We start from the raw sequence: 19864 nt of genomic DNA, 5'->3' as shown, positions 1-19864 counted from the left end.
GACCTCAGTCATTCAGGCGCTCCCACAACCCAGGATATGATGAACCCGTAATTCAAGGCCTTCGACTATCTGCCCCTCTTTTACCTTCTGGTCTCAGCCCTTTTTCCTCTCCCCTAGCGGGTCCTGGTCGATCCGCACCATGCTTCACTCCGCTCTCGCCACCTTCCTGTCTAGACCGCCCTCCTCTTTATGGGATGATGTCCGTTGTTCCAGTACCCAGGGCTCAGTCCCGCTCCTGTTTGCAAGGGGCCCCTTCGCGGGGGTCGCGGGGGTGGAGTGGGGGCCGGTTCTTTCCGAGGCGGCCGCCAGGGGGCGACAGGAGCGGCTCCAGATGACAGCAGGAGGCCGCCAGTGGGGGAGGGAGGAGGGACCGAAGGAGCGCGGATCCCGGTTCTCCCGATCGCAAACTCCGAGCCACAGCTTTCCGCGCGCACCCGAGCCTCTGGCCGCCCGCTCAGCCCGACGCCGAAGCGGGGCGCAGCGGGAGCCCGTGCAGGACGGGCGCGGGGCGGCGGCGGCGGCGGCCGTCCATGCGGCGTGCTCCGGGCTGCCGGGCGCCGGGAAGCACGCGGGGGCGAGGCGAGGCGGCCGCCGGCCGATCCGGGACGCGGACCGCCAGGTGAGCAGAGCCGCCCGCGCCGCGCGCCCCGCGCCCCCTGCGCCCCGTCCGCGCTGACCCGACCCGGCCGGGCCGCTGCCCTCCTCTCGGGCCCGCTCTGGGACCGCAGGACTCGAAGGCGCGGGCGGTGGGGTGCAGTGGGTGTGTCCGGGGCGCCGCGGGGCTGCGCCCACGCCGGGCTTGGGGAGCCAGCGCGCGCTAGGTCCGTGCCGACGGCTGTGCCGCCTCTCCTCCCCTTCGCTTCCATTCCTTTCGCTTCGCTTCCCTTCCTTTCCTTCCTTGGGGATTTACTGGTCACGGCGCCAGCACTCACCCTAACACCCTCCACCTCTGAAACTCTAGGGACAGCCAACTTGGGCCGTTCCGTAGTCGGGGCCCTGCGTTCCCTAGGCCGGGGCCGAGGGGGACCGGCGAGTGCACACCCAGCCGGTGCGCCCCGACCGAGCCTCGCCTCTGTTATGCCCCGGGCCGGAGAGCTGGTCGGTCTCGGTTGGCGCGCAAGGAGCCCCGGCCCGGGGCCTCGGCCACGCCGTTTTCTAGAAAGCCTCAAATCCTTGTGTGTGTCTGAGCTAAGCCGCTGCAGCCCAGCGCCTCTGGGAGCCGGAGTGGATGGGTTGTTTCCGCCAACTCCGGACACTTCCTCAAGTGCAGCCCAAGTACCTGCGGTCCTTGGCGCGCTTATAGAACTGGCTGTTTCAGAAATAGCTCCTGGGGCTGCAGAGATCTGGAAGTTCGTATTTTCTTTTTTCTTTCTTTTTTTTTTTTCCCTTTGAAATAACCAAGAGCCCTAACTTGGGAAGGGGATTTCAGGGCGTTCTCAGGCCCACTTAGCGTCTGGAAATTGTGGGTCTGGTGTTTCCCAAGCAGTCCACACCCAGCCTCCCGCCCCCCACCCCACCCCATCCCCAGCCTCCCCTGCTGCTTATTAAATGTGCATGCTTGCGTCTCTTCAAGTCTCCTCTGTGCCCCCGTGGACCTGGGTAGCTGAAATGATTGTGGATGCCTGCTGGAATTCGGACTAGGAGACCTGGAGGGAGACCCGAGAGAGGTCCAAGGAGTCATCTTGTCTGACTTTCCTAGCAGCTGGAGGCACCAAGGCACAGTAACCGTCTAAAAATTTTTCAAAGATCACACAGCTCTTAAAACCTGCATTACCTGCGTCTGTCTTTGCTTCATTGATAAAGGGCTTAATAGATCTTCCTGGGTCTCAATATGCAAGGAAGCAAACATTTTAAATATGCAATTTAAATACGGTACTACTCAATTCCTACAGATTTTTGTTGGCATCATAGTTGAATTCCTTAGAAAACAAAATCCTAGTCCTGGAATTAATGCGAGGAAGCAGATGGGAGTCCTGGGACTTTCCTATAACCCTCTGCAGTGCTGGAGCAGGGATTTCCCAGAGGTCCTGGCCTGGGAAGTGGGTTCGGGTGATCAAGAATCCTGGAGGCCCTACAGAATGAGGCACCTGGCTGACCTCTCCAGAGGAGGGCTGGTCAGGTGAGGTCACCTGACCTCCCTGCCCCGCCCAACTCCCAGAGGGCACTCGGATTGGTTTTTATCTCCCTGTCACTATCTCCTACCCTGAAGAAATCTTTCTAACTGGCTGCTAGGGAAAAAATGAGTAAAATTAAATACAGTCCGGAGTTTGGGAGTAAGATCAGGGCTGGATGTTTTAACTGAGAGTTTTTTCGGGGTGGGGGGTTGTTTGTTTTGTTTTGTTGCCTGGAAATGCTTATTGTGATTGCAGCCAATTATTCTAAAGAGTGGTGGGGCACGAACCCCCCATCCCCTTCTCATCCGGCATTTCCCTGCATAGTACCCTTTGCCTCCTAATTGGCTGGCAGTCTGAGTGTTTGAGTGCCCTCAATGCCCCCATTCTGTCCCCCACGTTTATAGCGCGTTCATTACCAAGTTCCTTCCACATTCTTCTGTGATATCACAGGGGATCATTTTCCTGTCTCTCTCCTCTCTGCTCCCTCCATAAACCATGTCCACGTTACAGTAATAATCTCCCCTCTTGACTCCCAGCCACGAGTCACTTTTCTCATTTCAATCCATCTTCTTTCATGCTGACAGATTAATATTCCTAAAATTCTGATTTTGCCACATCATTCCTCTCAAGAAATCACAATGGCTCCCCAGGATTCACTTCTATTTAATTCTTGTCCAGCTGATTTTTTTGAGCATCTGCTGTCTTCCAGGGACTGGTATCATGTGCTAAGGCTTAGACTCAGAACAGGACAATATCCATGCCCTGGATCTGTTGACAGCCTAAGAGATGATAAATTGCCACCCAGGAGAGGAAAAGATGTTAAAAAAAAAAAAAAAGTAACCACAAAACAATGAAGAACCTTGGGAATACCAATGAGGGAGAGTCTTTTCCTGCATGGGAGGAGCTAGGACAATTACAGCTGGGCTTTGCAGCATGAAGAGGAGTTCAAGGAGATGGGAAAGGCTGGAAGGAGAGAGGACATAGCAGACAGAGGAAGAGATTGAGCAAAGACCTAGCGACATGAACGTGCTGGTGTAGACATGGTAGCCAAGGCCAAGGATTAGTCTTCATCTGGGCAGTGGGAACTATCTTAATTCACTGGAGAAGTCAGTTTCGAAGGGCTGGAGAGAGCTGATTCAAGAGCCACCCACCTCTTCCCTGATGTCCCCGGTGTCTTTATGATGGGCTTGTGTGCACTCTAACGGCGGCTCAGAATTTCGGTTCTGCCAGAAAGTACACCCCAGCCTCTCTTGCACACACCTGTCTCAGTCTTCCCTGAACCCAGCTGAAGTCCTCCCCTGCCTCCTTTGCATTTACTACTTACACAGCCTGGGCACGTCCAGGGCGGGCCGACCTCATCTCCCAGGCCCCTGAAGTTTCTCCAGAGTGGCCCCTGGGCTTCTCCTTCCTGAGCCTTTCCAGGCTGGGTAGCCTGGTGCCAGCCCACGGCCAGCTCTTGCTGGCCTGACAGCATGGCTGTGTCGACGCTTCCTTCCCAGCTTCCTTCCTGTCTCTTCTCTTCCCTCCCTCCACCATCTCTCCTTTCCTGTGCGTGCAGAACTGTGATAGTTATCTACATCTGCTTAGATGTGAGGCGGCCATATTACTGACTCTTGTCTGTACAAACAGTGATGAGCCGTGTTAGGCCAGAAGTTGTAGTGTGACACGGGCAGGCGCCGGGAAGGGGGAGGCTTTCTGGCTGGAGGAGACTTCGTGGACTCTTGCCCTCTTTTGGACCCCCCACTTCCCTCCCCCTCTGAGGACCTGTGAGCTGACGCTGGGACCCCTTCCTCACTTCTGCGCCTGTGTTGCCCTTTTTTTCTCTCTCCAGGCCTTCAGAACTGACTTCTCTGGTTTCTGGAACCTCGCTGGCCCAATGAACTCATTCAGGTCACGTTTTGTGAGCACTGGGGTGTGCTCTGCCGGATGCCTTAATCCTCCCAGCAACCTGTGAGGGAGACGGTATAATCTGAATTTTACAAGGAAGAAAATTCCAGCTTACTTGCCTTAGGTCAACAGCTCAGGTTTTGAACCTCAGTCTTAGAACCCGGCTCTCTGTCAGGTGCTCTTTCCACTGTCTCACTATTACCTGAAAGGGTTGTCTGTGGGACATCGGAATCCGAATTCACATTGGCTGGGAAGACACCAGATTCCAGGGTGGAGGCCGGCCTGGGAGTTGGCATTGTTTAAAGACTGCCTCAACTGATTGTTCTACACGCTTGGTGTGAGGACCACTGCCTTAGGCTGCCTTCACAGGGAGGTTCTGGTGACAGGTGGTGAGCTGATCAATCACTTTATCCTAGGTCACCCTGTGACCTAGGTGACCTTTTTAACAGAGGCCTTGACCTTGACTCTAAGGAGTGAGCAGTGGTGCATCATGGCCCCAGCCAGGCGGAGACAGAGAGCCCTGTTTCAGTCAAAGGGAATCTCTGTTCAGTCCTGTAAACATGCCCCATCCCCTCTCTGCAGAGGTACGCAAGCCCAGCCCCACCAGGCTCCTTGTGGATCTATTTCTTGGCCTGGGCAAGGCTCAGGGAGCAAGATCAGGTAGGTTGGTTTGAGAGCCCCAGGTTTTCTGAGGTTAAAAAATGAGCTGGGACCACCCCCTCCCCATAAGGCCAAACACGACATGCTAGCCCCTCACTTCCTTGGCCTGGTAAGTCTCACCTCCCTTGCCAGAGTGGGGTCTGGTGTTGGTGACCCCTTTATTCTATAAGCCCTTAAGTCACAGTTTCTGGTGCGTGTGACAGAGGGATGGCCAAAAGCCATCTGGAGTCTGGTATGGGGACCGGTGCGTAGGCCCGCTGAGCATTAGGGAGAGGCCAGCATGGAGTAGGAGCTCGGTGCCTGTTCTCACCCTGTTTTTCTCACCTTCTGTGTACCCAGTCAGGGTCTGACAGGCAGGCAGCTCTCAGTATGTGCGCTAAATATAATCTCAGCCCCCCAAGTCCAGGGGGTTTGTGTCTGAATAATTGTCCAAATATGGGAGATCAACACTTATACTGCATAATAATAGTAGCAGTAGTAGTAATAGTAGTAGTAGTAGTAATGAATTATCCATTCAATAGCCTCTCCCCACTCCACTCCCTTCCCCGGTTCCCTTGAGATCCCCCAAGGGAGAACCTCAGAAACAGACGAGCAGCGTGTTCTCTGTTGCTGGTTAGCTGTCCTGGGAGAGCGGCCACTTTCTGCTCATCTCCTCTCTTTCTACCTCACCTTCCCATGGAATGGACTGTGCCCATCTCTGTCCCCTCTGGTGAGCCCTACAGAAGCAGGTCCCTTCAGTGATGCTCCGCGGTATTCTCCCACGGCCCCTCTCCCTTGGGCGTGGTCCAGAAGAGCCGGAGAGCCGGAGAGCTGGAGAGCCGGGCCCTCAATGCAGGAAGGTGACCCTGGGCAGCTCCGGCCCGGGCTGGGCAGCAGGCGGGTCCGCCCCACCCTCCCTGCCAGCTGGCGGGCTGCCTGAGGGCTGGCCAGGAGTGAGGACCCAAGTAATGAGTGATTAATGGGCACCCCATCTAATCTCCTGCCAGGGGAAATGAAGGGCCAGCCATGGGTTGGGGCGCGTCTTGACCTGCTCCAGGTGGGCTTGGAATGCACCCAGCTCAGGATGGGGATTAAGGCTTGAAAGACAGAGGAAATGAGATGTTAACCCTTTGGGCCGTGGCCCTCTGAGCCCCAGCAGGGAAATCACGAGGGAATTATCTACAGGCATCTGATGAAAGGGGAGCATGGCCTTTGATTTATGGCCTGGATGCAGCCACGTGACTACCAGGCGTTGAGGGGGCGGTCCGGGGCGACAAGCCACGCCTCGGACTTAACCATTTTTCTTGGAGGCTCAATCAAGAGAGATTACTTTCTTTTGAACATGGATACACGGACAGCTGGGAGACGGCTCGACCTGATTCCTTCTTGGAAACCTTCCGAGCCTATCAGCAAATTACAAATTGGTAGTTGCCGAACAGACTTTTCCTCCCGAAAGGCAGTGCCTCTGACCACGTGGCATTTTAAGGCAGAGAGGAGGGCGTGTGGCTCCAGTAGCGGGGTCCACCTTCTCCTGGGTGGGGCGGCAGCGCAGGGATGCTGAGGCTGGGAGCCCCGGGGACCCAGCTTCCTGGGCTCTGCCTCGGCCTCCGCCAAGCTGTGGCTTCCTGGACAGTTTCCTTGTGTGCTGTAGTGTCCCGGTCTGTGAAAAGAGGGTGATAAGAGCACAGATCCGGGTAAGATGCGTGGGCGTGTAACGTGTTCACAGCAGCCTTAGACCCCTGGAAGTGCCATCGTGTTCCCCGGGCTTCTGGAGCTGAGCCCAGAGATCATGGCTTCTCTGGGAAAGGCATGAGAGCATCTCCTCCGGATCTCCAAAACTTGCTGTGGGGGAGCTGACGACGCTCTCTCTGATTGATCTCGCTTGTTTGACCCCTGACCCTCACGTGCCTTGAATTCTGGCCCCCCTCTACTCTCCCTCTGCTGCTGGCTCCTAGCCTCCGGCTGCCCTTTGGGTGACACTGCCCTGCCCCTCGCCCCCTGCCTCCATGCTTGGCATCCGGTCGCAGTGGATGGCCAGGGACGCCTGCCTCATCCTCTTGCCGCATGCCCACTGCCGGCCAGCTCTGCCCGTGGCCCGCCGTGCTGTGACCTGACAGCCCCAAGCAAAAAGGCTGAGGGTAGAGAGGGCAGCTGCCTTGCAAGCCGTATTAGGAACAGTGGAGACAGGCTGATCCAGACGCAAGTCACAGCTCTGTCCCCTGTTCTGCTTTCTCTGAGCTCCCATTGCCTCATCCTTGATTGAGGCTAATAATAGTAGCACTTATCTAATGGTTGGGAGGAGGGTCACAGCCGGCAGTGGACAGGAGGCCCTTTGGACTTCAGGGGGTGGTGGGGCTTTACTGCTGGTTATAAGGCGAGCCTTCGGCGTGGAGCAATGTCTTCAAGCTTTGAGTATCTTTACATGGTGTGCACTGACATCCTGGCCTCTGGCTCTATTTAATGTCTTTGTCAAAACAGGCAAGTACCCAGGGCCTGCTTGACTCTAGTGATGTTTCGGTCAAGGCGGAGGGTTTCATTTTGCTTGAAGTCCAAGGGATCTTCTGCCCTGCTCAGGAGAAGGAGCTGCTGTTTACAGAGCTCTGTATCAGGTTCTGGGACTTACCAGCATTAATTTATTGCATTCTTTCAATAATTCTTGTGAGCTAGACATTGTTATTCCTGTTCTACAGCCTAGAAAAGTGAGGCACAGAGAGGTTAAGGAACTTGAGTCTGCCCACACAGCAAGTAGATGGCAGAGTGACATTTGGCTTTCTAAGCATCTGATTCCAATGGGCCAGTTAGTGCCTCAATCTAATTGGAACCCACTGGAAAGTCGAATGGTAACTCTTTAAAAGTCTAATTATGACCCACTTATGATTCTTTAAAAGTTGAGATGTAATTCACTTACCATAAAATTAACATTTTATTTTATTATTTTTAAAAGATTTTTAAATTTATTTATTTGACAGAGAGAGAGACAGTGAGAGAGAGAACACAAGCAGGGGTGGGGGGAAGCAGGCTTCTCGTGGAGCAGGAAGCCCAATGAGGGGCTCAATCCCAGGACCCTGGGATCATGACCTGAGCTGAAGGCAGATGCTTAACAACCGAGCCACCCAGGCGTCCCTAAATTCACCATTTTAAAGTGTGCAATTCAGTAGTTTTTAGTTTATTCATGGAGTTGTGCAGTCATCACCCATTATGTAATCCCAGAATATTTTCATCACCTTCAAAAGTAACCCCGTGCCCATTAGAAGTCACTCCCCACCCTGTCTCCTCCCCAGCCCCTGGAAACCACTCATCTCCTTTCTCTCTCTCTGGCTTCTGGACATTTCAGATAAATGGAGTCCTAACAACATCTTCTTTCACTGAGATTAATGTCTTCATCCCTCCTGAAGTGTGGATCAGTCCTTCATTCCTTTTTATCACCACATAACCCAGTCTTAAAGTAAAATATAAGGCGATTTTGCTTAGAGAGGGAATGGAGTATCGGCCTCCTAACAGACGCAGCACACGGGCTCGCATGTTTTCCTGTTGGCAGGTGGAGCGAGTGTGGAGTGCGGGCAGGTGCGGGCCTGGCTGGCTGGCTGCGCCCGGGCCCAGCTGCTGTCCTCCAGATACCTTGCTGCGCTGCCCTTGGCTCATGAGGTCGGTGGAGTCTGTGGGAGATGTCCTGGCGAGGTGGCGTGGGTGCAGTGGACCTGTGCTTGGGAGAGGCCAGCCAGGGGTGGAGGGCGGCTTGAGAGTGACCTTTGCCTGAGTCTCTCTAGGGTGGGTGCTGCATGGGCATCTTAGCAGCTGCACAGTCAGCTGTGACACCTGGGACCCAGGTGGCCTGCAGTGGCAAACACGGCCTGCTGATAGCGGCTCCGCTGATTTGCTGCTTAAGTTTCTCAGTATCGGACTTGATTTTTGGGGGGTTACAAAGACAAGGTGTATTTATTGTAGAAAACTTAGGAAATAACAGAAAAACACAAATGACCCATAATTCCCCAAACAGTGATGACTGTTTTTTGTAATGTGTGCCTTTGTAGTCTCTTTCCGTGCGCGCGCAACACACACACACACACACACACACACACACGCAGAGTTTTATAACATTGGTATCATGCTGAACATATTGTTTGGTTCACTACTTTTTTCACTTCACAGTAAGTCATAAACCTTTTCCCTAGATACTAAATATTCAGTATTCTTCTGAAACACGATGTTCTTAATGGCTGCAGAATATTTTTAGAAATGTTACTATTTGCTTAAATGACCCTCTCTTTGGCGACATGTTGATTATTTTCAGTGTTTCAACATTATTTACAAATAAAACTGCTTGTTCCGTGCATGTTTGGGATACTTCTGTAAATGCATTAGTGCTCTTTGAGGGACATACTATACAAAGACTCCAAAGGTATTTGATACCTATGGGCCAACCGGCCTTCCAGAAACACTGTATAATTTATGATTCCACAAGAAACATTTTTTTAACTTGAGTTTATATGTAACTTTACCAAAGCATCCCTCCCTTCCTCCTCTTTCTCTGTCACTTTTTTGGCCCCTCTCATGTCTGCATAGGAGCACTCACTGCTTACACCCTTCTGTTTTCTCCTTGATTTGCCTGGAAGGACACGCACCTCTGTCTTTTTTAGAGACTATGATTTTGTGTAAACATTTCTCTTAACCTAGTCAGGCTTCCCATTTTTAGGCATAAATGACGATTACCATCATTTTAGTTCACAGTCTGGTTTGTTCTCTAGTTTTCCCCTAATCAAAAAAACCGGGGCTACCAATGTCACTGTTCAGCCTGCTGGTACGGCGTGTCGTGTCCTTGCCCTCCGTGTCTCATGTTCTGTTTGGGAATTCAGTTCCCAGCCATGGGATGACCAAGTCCAAAGCCGGAGCCACGCTCACAGCGTTCCGCGCTGCTCAGGGGTGCTGCGGAGAAAATGCACCTGGGAGGTCAAGGTGGGGGTGCTGAGAAACAAAAGGGGGGCCTGTTTTCCGTCTTCCCTTCCCTTTCCCTCTTGGGTTCCATTCTGCGCTCATGCGGGCACCGGAGGAACTCAGCACCTCACTCCGGGCAAGAGGCGCGGTGAGGGGCGGACTCCCCGAGTTCCGCCCAAGAAGTCATGTCAGCGTTCGTCCGGTGCTCACCTGGAAATGGAATGACAGCCGTGTGCGGTCTTTGGTGGCTGGCTGCTTCCTCTCCGCAGAGCGGGGGCAGAAGGACGTGGCAGCTTCTGACATCCTGTTCTTCTGCCCTGGGGGTCCTGTCTGGGCAGCACCATGCAGTCCCTTATTCCTGGTTCCAGTGCTTTCTGAGCCTCGAGGCGCCTCAGGTAGCTTCAACCTGTGTTGTCAGCGGTGTGAATCCCAGTCCTGACTCTGCCACTCTGCCCGTGTGGTTGGGGACAGCTTAACCTCCTTGAACATCCGCTTCCTTGTGTGTGAAATGGATCAGGAGTCATAGGCGTGGTCAGAGTTAGAGGAGACAGTGTTCGTTCATCTCCACTGAAGTGAGGGGCTTCCAATGTGCCTTACTTACCATCTTAAAGATAAAGCAGATGGTCTTCCTGCCCTTGGCGGGGGTACTCACAGCCTTGGGGAGGGGGCAGGCGGAGAGAATGATGGGTGTGATAAACATTTTGCAGGAGGAAGGCTGGGGGCCAGGAGAGGGACATCAAGATTCTGACTGGCGGGAGTTCAGAGACCCGAGGGGGTCCCTCGCCTTAACAGGGAAACCATGTGGGCGGAGGGGAAGGAAATAGAGGGCTCTTGGATTGATGGGAGGGCGGCTTTCCTGAAGACCTCCCAGGATTCAGATCTCTCCTAATTGACTTACTTTGTTCCCATAAAATAAACGTAAAGAGCAGAGCGTGTGGCCATGCTCGATACATTTCTCAGAAAGTGTCGTTCTGCTCCGATGTTGCTTTCCCCGTGGGGGGTCAGCGTTATCTCTACCGTGGCTCCGTGGACTCATTCATAAGTTGCTGAGGATCCCGTGACGGCTCTTTAGCTCCCTGAAGAGCTGGTGGTGGTGGTGGTTCCTCGTCATCCTGGTGTGTTTTTAATCTGGCAGCACCGTTTGACAGAGGGCCTCGATCAGGGTCCGGCACACTTTTTTCGTAAAGGGCCAGGGAGTTAGTGTTTCTGCTTTGCAGGCTGGAGGGGCTTTGTGGCAAGAAATCACCTCTGCCTTTGGAGCAGGAGAGGTCGATAGACAGGACTTAAAGATGTGGACCAGCCTGTGTTCTAGGGAAACCTTGTTGTTTTGTTTTGCGGATGCTGCAGTTTGAATTTCATATGATTTTTATGTCCTTAAGTAGTATCTTTCTGATTTTCTCTATTGTTTTCTAGTTCAGAACAGGCAGCGGGTCAGATTTGGCTCCCTGGGCAGGGGTTTGTTGACCCCCTCGCCTAGATGACTATTATGCCTGAGAATTGTTTTCAGTTATAACAAGAGTGAATGTTAAAATCTCCCAGTAGTTAACAAAAGCACTCACCCAAGTTTGAGTGCTTGTAAGAGGATGTAACTTAATTCACGAGTTCTCTCAAACAATGGTGGGCATTTATCATCTTGGCTGATGCCAAGGTGGGCAACGACTTCGACATGGCCTGTAATTCTTTAAGCAGTTATTCTTGTGAGTTAAAAATATTTAATCATATTATTTCAAAAATGTGGGCATCCAATGACTTTATTCACGTTGTTATGTCATTCCATCCCCTGCTTCCAGTTGTAGCCCATGAAATGGTTTATTATCCTATCCTGTTGCAGAGTCTGGCAATTCTGCCTGTCCCTCAACAGCGTGATGACCTGTGGTAGGGGCCTTGGAACTTGACTTTGGCTGGAATTTTTACTGCAGAGTCCAGGGGAAGGCATGGGAGGAGGACCCAGGCGTATGTCTGGCACATGGTGAACATGGACTAAACTTTTGTTCCCTCGCTTCCCTTTCTTTTCCTCCCCACCCAAAAGCTCTGTGTATTTGGTCAGCCCCCAAACCTGCTGAGCCTCTTTGAAACTGTGGCTTTGCTTCTTTCCACATGCAGTAAAGTCACTAACCTTTTTAAATGGAAATGAAAACAAAGGCTGTTAGAAAGCAGTTTCCCCTCCCGGGTCACCAGCTTTCCTTTGCAGAAGAATAAGCAGTGCTGGGCTGAGACCACCAGCCGGCCAGCCGGGGCCAGACCAGAGAGGCCCTGGGTCTGGGAAAGGCGCCTCCAGCTGGGTGCAGACTCAGCTCTCCAGCCAGGAGGGGGGGACGCCTGGCCTGCTGGCTGCTCCGAGTTCTGCAGCTCCTGGGTGTATCTTGGTTTCAGGGATTCCAATGGTAGGAAAGCCAGGATCCTCTCCAGATGGAAGACCACCAGCCCCGAAGGTGACCGTGATGCTGTAGCTCTTGGCTTGCGAGTATGCTTTTGCTGTATGTGTTGGATGGAAGACCTGTCTTGAGTAGACGTATGTTTGTGTTGTTTCGAGGATAATGGTGCATACCCACGTGTGCTTTCTGGCCTGGGGTCTGGTGGGATGTGAAAGGAGGCAGCCACTATCCTTTGGCTGGTGAGACTTTTCGTTATTGCTTTGGCTGGGGGGGCTGACTTCTTCCTGTGCCTTAGGAGCTCTTTGGTTTACAGACAAGTGATCTTGGAGCCAGGGGCCTGGGTGTTGAGCCCTGACTTTGCACGAACTTGCCAGATGACCTCCAGCCATACATTCTCCATCTCATTCTTCATTCCTAAGTGCATGGTGACAACCTAGACCATTTCTGAGGGCTTTTTTCTCAGTTGAGCTATATGGGGAGCCTGGACTTTCGTTCCCATCCAGCATCAATAAGACATCCATCCCTCTCCCCAGTGGGGTGTTCAGACATGGCCTCGTGGAGAGTCAGGACTCAACACCACCTGGTAACGAGGCTATTCGTTCCCCTTTACCTCCCACCAGTGGTGCCAGTGGAGGCCATATGAGGTACAATAGTAAGGCATTCCTACCCCTTCCAGCCAGGGAAGGGTGAGTGGGACATGCTGGAGAGCTGAACTCCCATCCCTGCTCAGCAGTTATGATGGGTTCCCCTTCCCCTGCCAACGTCAGTGGAGGCCAAGTGGCAAATCGGGGCTTCCATCTCCCCTGGCCAAAATGATATGGGGTCCTCCTTCCCCTGCAGGAGCAGGCTCAAAGGCAGCCAGCTATAATGGGAGGTTTAAGTAAGATCTAGAGCCTCATAACATGATACCTAAAACATCTAGGTTTTGATTGAACATTACTCATCACACCGAGAACCAGGAAGATCTCCAACTGAATGAAAAAGGACAATCAAGGCCAACACCAAGATGATGGAGATGTGGGAATTATCTGGCAAACTTTAGAGCAGGCTTCATAGAATGATTCAGGGAGCAATGAACATGCTTGAGACAAAGGAGGAAAAAAAAAGGAAGTCTCAGAAGAGAAATAGCGGACATAAAGAAGAATCAAATGACAGCTTTCGAGGTGAAAAATAAAATAACTGAAATAAAATCTCATGGGGATGGGCTTAACCGCAGAACGGAGATGACAGAGGAAAAAAAAAATCACTGAATTTGAAGATGTAACAATAAAAATGACCGGATCTGAGCCACAGAGAGAAAACAGACAGGGGAAGGGGGAAAAAGGACAGATCCTCGGGGAGCTGTAGGACTCTAATAATGTCTGTGAAATCCTAAGGCAGAAGAAAGAAGGTGGGACTGAAAAATACTCAGTGCACTAAAACTTCCTGGGGTTAGGCTAAGGTACAGACCCGTAGAAATCAGGAAACTTTAGTGACTCTCCAACAAGTTAAACCCAAAGAAATCCATACCATGGTACATTGTAGTCAGACTTCTTAAAATAATTTTGCAGAAGAAAAATGAAGTAGGAGGAATTTGTCTACCAGGTTTCAAGGCTTCAGTAGCTACACAGATCCAGACCGTGTCATGTTGGCAGTGGGACAATCGCACAGGTGAGTGGCACAGAGTAGAGAACCCAGAAACATGCCCATCTGATGGTTGAAAAAGGTTCACAGGGAAATCAGAGACACACTGTAAGGACCTCAGTGAGGAGCGGGTTGATCCTGGTAGAAGATGGAGTGGAGAGGAAAGAGCCCTGAGACAATGATCAGAGAGGTCCAGAGTCCTTTCCCTGCATGCACAGCTCATTCATAGAGGCTGAGTTACGGTTGATCTTTTTCTTGTCCTGGTTTGGGTCACAGGGAGCATCAACAAAGCAGACACAAGAGACAGGAAGAGTACAGATTTGCATGACCACTGACACTAGAGAAAAAGGCTATGGTAACAGTTTCTTTCTTCTACAGCCAGTGCCCTTGTATTGTCCCCCTTGACCTCTGTGTGACCTCTGACTCCAGTGACTTGCTTCTCTTGGTTTCCTTAAGTATATTTCCTAATTCATGACATGGCTGTCTGTTTCACATTATCGTAATCTTTTGATCACAGCACCTGATTTCAGCTTTGCCTAATACCGGCCCATCACAGAATTGTGTAAAGGAAGTAAGAGTCATTTGCTAAGCTTCTGCTTCTTTCTGTGAAGACATATGGAACCTCTCGGCATCCACGACACAGCAGTGATTGCTACAAATCATTGACTAGATTTCTATCACTTAAAAAAATAATGACATAATTCAGATGTCAATGCAGAAGAAGCCCCAAGAGCCAAGCAAAAAAAAAAAAGGCAACTCCTTTCCCCTCGATATTCAGAAGCACTGAGGGCAGAGCATGTGACTGGCTGATTGGTGGTGACCGAGCCGTACGAAGCCGGGATGTGTTCTGGCTAGGCAAATGCGTGTGGGTCCTGAGGACATCTCCAGGTCAAGGCCAAAGCCGCCCTGCCATGAGCAGTGCGGAACATAGCCTCACACACAGTGGCTCCGTGCTGCTGAGGCCTATGCTGCAGTCTGAGGGTTGTGCACTAGGTCAGTGTGAACACGAGAGCTTCCTGGAAATGTGTATTTGAGGGAGTGCATTCAGGAGTCGGGAGAGACTGCTTTCCAGTGGCCGGGATTCGAATCCTGCCGCTCACTCACTAGCTCTGGGACTGCGGACATAGTGCCTCACTGCTCACAGCCTCAGCTTCCCTTCTTGTATAATGGAGAGGTCGAGGGCACCTACCTTCTAGGGTTGTCTTGAGAACATATATAAACATGCCTAATTTTATAGAGAATTTTTTTCCTGGAAAAATACCACATGCACTATCTTCCTCCCAGCGCTGAAGTCTCACCTGGACCCATTTTGTAGACGAATGAGGTAATTGCCCTCTAGGAATCTGTTCTTTTAGAGTTAGTGCATCTGGTCCACTCTCCTTCCCCGACAGGAAGAAGGAGCCAAGGCTCAGCCTGAGCCAAAGCTGCCATTAGTCCCATGGCCACCTGTCTCTGACTAAGCTGGTTTTTGGAATGAGCTGGATGATCATCTGGGAGAGGTCCTGGGCAGCCGGTCTGTGGTTCTCAGGCAGAGCTCAGCTGTGGGAGTCTGATCTTGTTTCCTTTGATAACTACAATGTGGGGATTACAAACTGCTCTTGGCAAAGGGTGCTGGGGGAGAGATGGAGTCCTGAGTGGGGAGGAGGGCTGGGTCTGTTTCTGGGTGTTTTTGATCCCTAGGTAGGGGTGGCCAGCAGCCCATCACAGCTGTTTATTTGCATATTGGATGCTTCGGGAGGGGGCTGGGGACTGTCATCAATAATGTTAATTTCAGAAAGGCTTAACAATTACCATGGAAGCAAAGTGGCTGTTCAGGGCCTGGGCTGGGCAACAGTAGCTTGGAAACACAGTGTGATCACTTGGAGAGAAAGCCCTCCAAGTGAGACTGAACGTAAATTCTTTCTGTCATCACAGAGCACCTACTGTGCCCCAGGCGCTGTTCTAGTCTTCAGAAAGTAAAAAACAAGCCTTGCTCTTCCTTAGTTCTGTGTTAGAAGGGTGAAAGACAAATGCAAATCACAGTGATACACTGTGACAATTGCTAGACTGGAGTTCTGCTGGAGACTTACTGGGAAGTAAAGACATTTAACCACGTTTATCAAGTGCTGTAATCAAATGACTACGTAATATTTGGGGAAAAGAAAAGATCTTCTGCCTGTGATCCATAGTATTGTGTTATTTGAAATTGAAAAAGCAACTTTGTACAGAAGCAGGAACAAATGGCTCATTTATTTTAAATCTCTTGCCTTCCCGATTTTTCTGACCTTGAATATTCTCCTTAGTTACCTGGGAAACGTTTTTTTAGGACTGAAAACAAATGTAAACCACACCAGTGTTAATGACCATGAAAATGATGCAATTTGTATTGAAATCCCTAACTAATCTGTGCTGATTAACAATTCCTCCAGGTAAGAAAGGAGGGGTAGGTGTTTTAGTAATTGAGTAACCAAGCCTGCTGTAATGTGTTTGCTTGAAAGTATCCAGGGAGTTTCAATGGCTCTTCAAACATTTTTTCCTAAATTGGATTCTGTGGGTTTGCAGGTTGGTCCGGGTCAGCCAGCAGTTTGCAGAATGGAGTCTCGGGAAGAAATGAATTATGTGGCTGAGTTTGCCTAGGACAGAGAAGAAAGGACAAGCCCTGCAAGGGGGTAGGACGCAAGAGCGAGCACAGAGGATGGGGAGGGGAATGTTCTCGTGGCTGGCTTCGCCCCGCTAGAAGAGGCTGGAAATTGGACCTGGCTGGGAGGTTCCTGGGACCCTGGCCTGAATACCCAGTTGCCCCGGGCGAGATTCTGTGCAAGGGCTGTGGGGCTGTGGGGCAGGATGACAGCCACCAGAGGGCTTGGGAGGGGCGCGCCCTCCGTGGAGGCAGCACAGGTCTGTTGGGGAGGGGGGGCGGTCACCGTCTTCCTTCTGGTTCTAGGGCAGCCATTTGTTGACTGAGTATCCACAAGGGCAGAGAGAAATCAGTCCTGGGCCCTGTTGTCTAAGAAGTGAAAGTCACATGTCTCTGTTCTGATCTTTTAAGCCAGTCCTGTCTGGATGAGGGTTAGAAGGCGGTGTCAAATGATGATCTAGTGCATAAAATCTGGCCTCAGGCTGCCTGGATTTGAATCCTAACTCCCCTACCTACTAGCTGGCTGGCTTGAAAAAGTGACTTAACTTCCCTGTACCTCCATTTCCCTATGGTACTCCTTTCATAAGGTGGTTGTGAGGATAAAATGAGCTAAGGTATATCACGCATGGAGAATGACATTTGGCACATGGTAGCCATTGAGTAGATGTTTGCTAGCATCCTCAGCCTCATGATTATTATAATCTGAAACAATAGATTATTAAGTGGCTCATCTTGGTTTGCTTTGCTCTAAACGATGCTCATGGCACAGTAAATATTCATGTCTTACAGTGTTTCATTTGCCAGCAAATTGGGGAGGCACACCCAGTCCCTGAGGGGAGCATCCATCCAACCAACCATCCATCCATCCAACTAACCTTCCATCCATCCAACCATCCGTCCATCCATCCCTCCCTCCCTCTATTTATCCATTCATCCATCCATCCAACCAACCATCCATCTATCCAACCAACCATCCATCCATCCATTTACTAAATGTCTAGTTGAGCATGAATCTCTGCTGGGTGGGAGGCAGCAAGTCTAATAGAATGAAAAGAGGACCAGCTCTGGTGTTGGTGATCTGTGCTCAAGCCCCAGGCCTACCCACCACCTACCCTGTCGCCTCAGGTTTACTGTGAGGATTAAATCGCATGATTCATGTCCCATATCAGATGCTTAGTAAAAGCTGGTTCCTGACTCCTCTTCCCCTTGACTGATAATGGAAGACAGTCGTGGATTGGACAACGATGTTGGGAGCCTACATCCTGGTACTTTCATCCATAGACAACTAGAATGTCAGGAGGCATGAAAACGGCTGGCCACGGTCTGTGAGAAGAAAGTTGGCAGGAATGATGGCGGAGATGAACAAGGTGTTGGTAATGACAGGATAGGGCTAAACATAGGCCCAATCCTGAGGCTCTCATTCTGTCAGGACCTTCAAGGGGTGGCTTTCACAAAGGAAAGGGCAGCTTCTGAGACTTGCCCCCACTGCTTATTGAGTGTCTGAAACTGCCTCCTGGAATCCCTGGTCCTCATTCTTGGGGTGAGTCACTTCCCCTGCCACAGGGAGTGGGGGTTTTGTTTGTGCGGAGTTCTAGAGGGAGAAGCGCAAGTGTGGGAGGAAAGCAAGGAAGTGGAACTTGACCCTGGATTTGGGGGGTGGCCTTGGAGTGGGTTTCTCAGAAACCAGACACGAGAGGCTGAGCAGACCCTTCTCTTCGAAGGTATGTGGAAATCGGGTGGGTTTTTCCAGGAGTTCTGGTCAGGCCATGAAGAGAACGGGAAGGAAAGATCCTCAGAGGTGGGCCTCTGGGGAAGAGGCAGCAAAACAGTGCCATTATCCAGGGCACGATGGCCTCTTCTGGGATCCGGAAGCATTTTCTGCCCCAGGTTAGACCTGTCGTAGCTCTTTTGGTCTCCACCATACTAAGCCTTGGAATCCCCTGACACTTCCTCCTGGTGTGTGGGGACTGTGACTTTAGCCTGACCTGAATCAGGCAACTCTTGTGCCTTCTTGCAGTATTTTTATGGAAAGGAGATAGGGTCTGGCCTTCATCGCCCAGGGAGTGTATGTTGGAACTTGATTGTTGGGTTTTTTGATCACTGTCAAGAAAAGTTATAAATCAACAGAAGCAAACCTCAAAAAGCAGAATCGGCTCCACAGAGAGCATGTTTCCTCAGCTCGCTAGCTTGGCACAGTGTTGCCAGATGAGTTTTCGGGAAACTTCCCTCATCAAACCTCCCTGGTCCAGAACCTACAATGGCTCTTTTCGGCCAACTCATCAAAATTCTCCTGGTGTGGCTTTTCGGGGGCTTGGATAATGTGGCTTCGCCTCATCTTCATGATTTTATCCTGCCTGATCAGTTAGAACCCTGCCATGACTTCTGGTCTTCTTGAGCAAGGGCATTTAAACCATTCCGTGATCTGTAGCGAGGCGCGGTTACTCTCCCCGTATGCGATGGACACCGTGAGCTTCTCTGTTCTCTCACTTTTCTCTTTCAGGTGCACAGATTATGGGGCACCTGGGGGGCTCAGTTGGTTAAGCCTCACCTCTTGATTTTGGTTTGGGTCATGACCTCAGGGTTGTGAGATCGAGCCCTGTGTTGGGCTTCCCACTTAGCGGGGAGTGTGCTAGACAATCTCTCTCTCTGCCCCTCCCTCCCCTAAAATAAAGAAGTAAATTAAAAAAAAAAAAAGGGTAGGTTATGGCCCACAAAATTGATTCCATGACAGACTAAGGGGTTGTGACCCGCAGTTTGAAAAGTGGGACTGATTTAACACCACAGTAATCATGGAAGGACAAGTGAACCCAGGAAACAGAGCAGCTCCCAGCTCTGCTGGACAAGCTCATCAGCCATACCATGAGATAAAAGTAGCGGGGCACCTGGGTGGCTCAGTGGGTTAAAGCCTCTGCCTTCAGCTCAGGTGGTGATCCCAGGCTCCTGGGATCGAGACCCGCATGGGGCTCTCTGCTCTGCGGGGAACCTGCTTCCTCCTCTCTTTCTACCTGCCTCTCGCTGACTTGTGATCTCTGTCTGTCAAATAAATAAATTAAATAAATGTTTAAAAAAAAAAGTAGCGAATCAAGTCCGATTAAGAAGTTATTTAAAAATCATTCTAGGTTAGTGGCCTCCAGACGGTTTTGATTGCACCCTCCATTGGTAAAAAATGTTTACACGTGTAAGTCCCGGGTACTGTTTGGTTATTATCCTTTTTTAACTAATGTATGATATGACCACATAAAACATACATCCCAAATATACATTTTAAAAGGATGAGATTGGGACACCTGGGTGACTCAGTCAGTTAGGCATCTGGCTCTCGATTTTGGCTCTGATCCTGATCTCAGGGTCATGAGATCGGGCCACACATTGGGCTTTGTGCTGGGTGTGGAGTCTGCTTGGGATTCTCTCTCTGCCCCACTCCCCCCCATATGTTCTCTCTTCTCTCTTAGAATAAAATAAAAGGAGGGGTGCCTGGGTGGCTCATCGGGTTAAAGCCTCTGCCTTCAGCTCAGGTCATGATCCCAGTGGGATCGAACCCCACGTTGGGCTCTCTGCTCAGCAGGGAGCCTGCTTCCCTCCCCCCACCCTGCCTGCCTCTCTGCCTACTTGTGATCTCTGTCTGTCAAATAAATAAATAAAATCTTAAAAAAAAAGAATAAAAGGATAAGATAAAG

At 51.0% G+C, this 19864-nt stretch overlaps 1 protein-coding gene across 2 annotated transcripts in view; it reads left to right on the top strand.

The window, feature by feature from the left end:
• The first annotated feature begins 362 nt into the window (after positions 1–362).
• The window catches only part of THSD4 (thrombospondin type 1 domain containing 4), a 556226-nt gene continuing 536724 nt past the window's right edge, over positions 363–19864 (top strand). The window contains exon 1 of one of the 2 annotated variants that reach the window (XM_082733853.1): positions 363–619. The gene's annotated coding sequence lies outside the window, so the exon portion shown is untranslated. Of the gene's footprint in view, positions 620–16126; positions 16219–19864 lie in introns of those variants that run through there. The other variant, XM_082733854.1, reaches the window with a different exon arrangement.

This window comes from Mustela nivalis (genome assembly GCF_964662115.1).
Source record: "Mustela nivalis genome assembly, chromosome: 6".
NCBI lineage: Eukaryota > Metazoa > Chordata > Mammalia > Carnivora > Mustelidae > Mustela > Mustela nivalis.
Note: the sequence above shows the minus strand (reverse complement) of the source record. Positions and strands in the feature narration are given on the sequence as shown.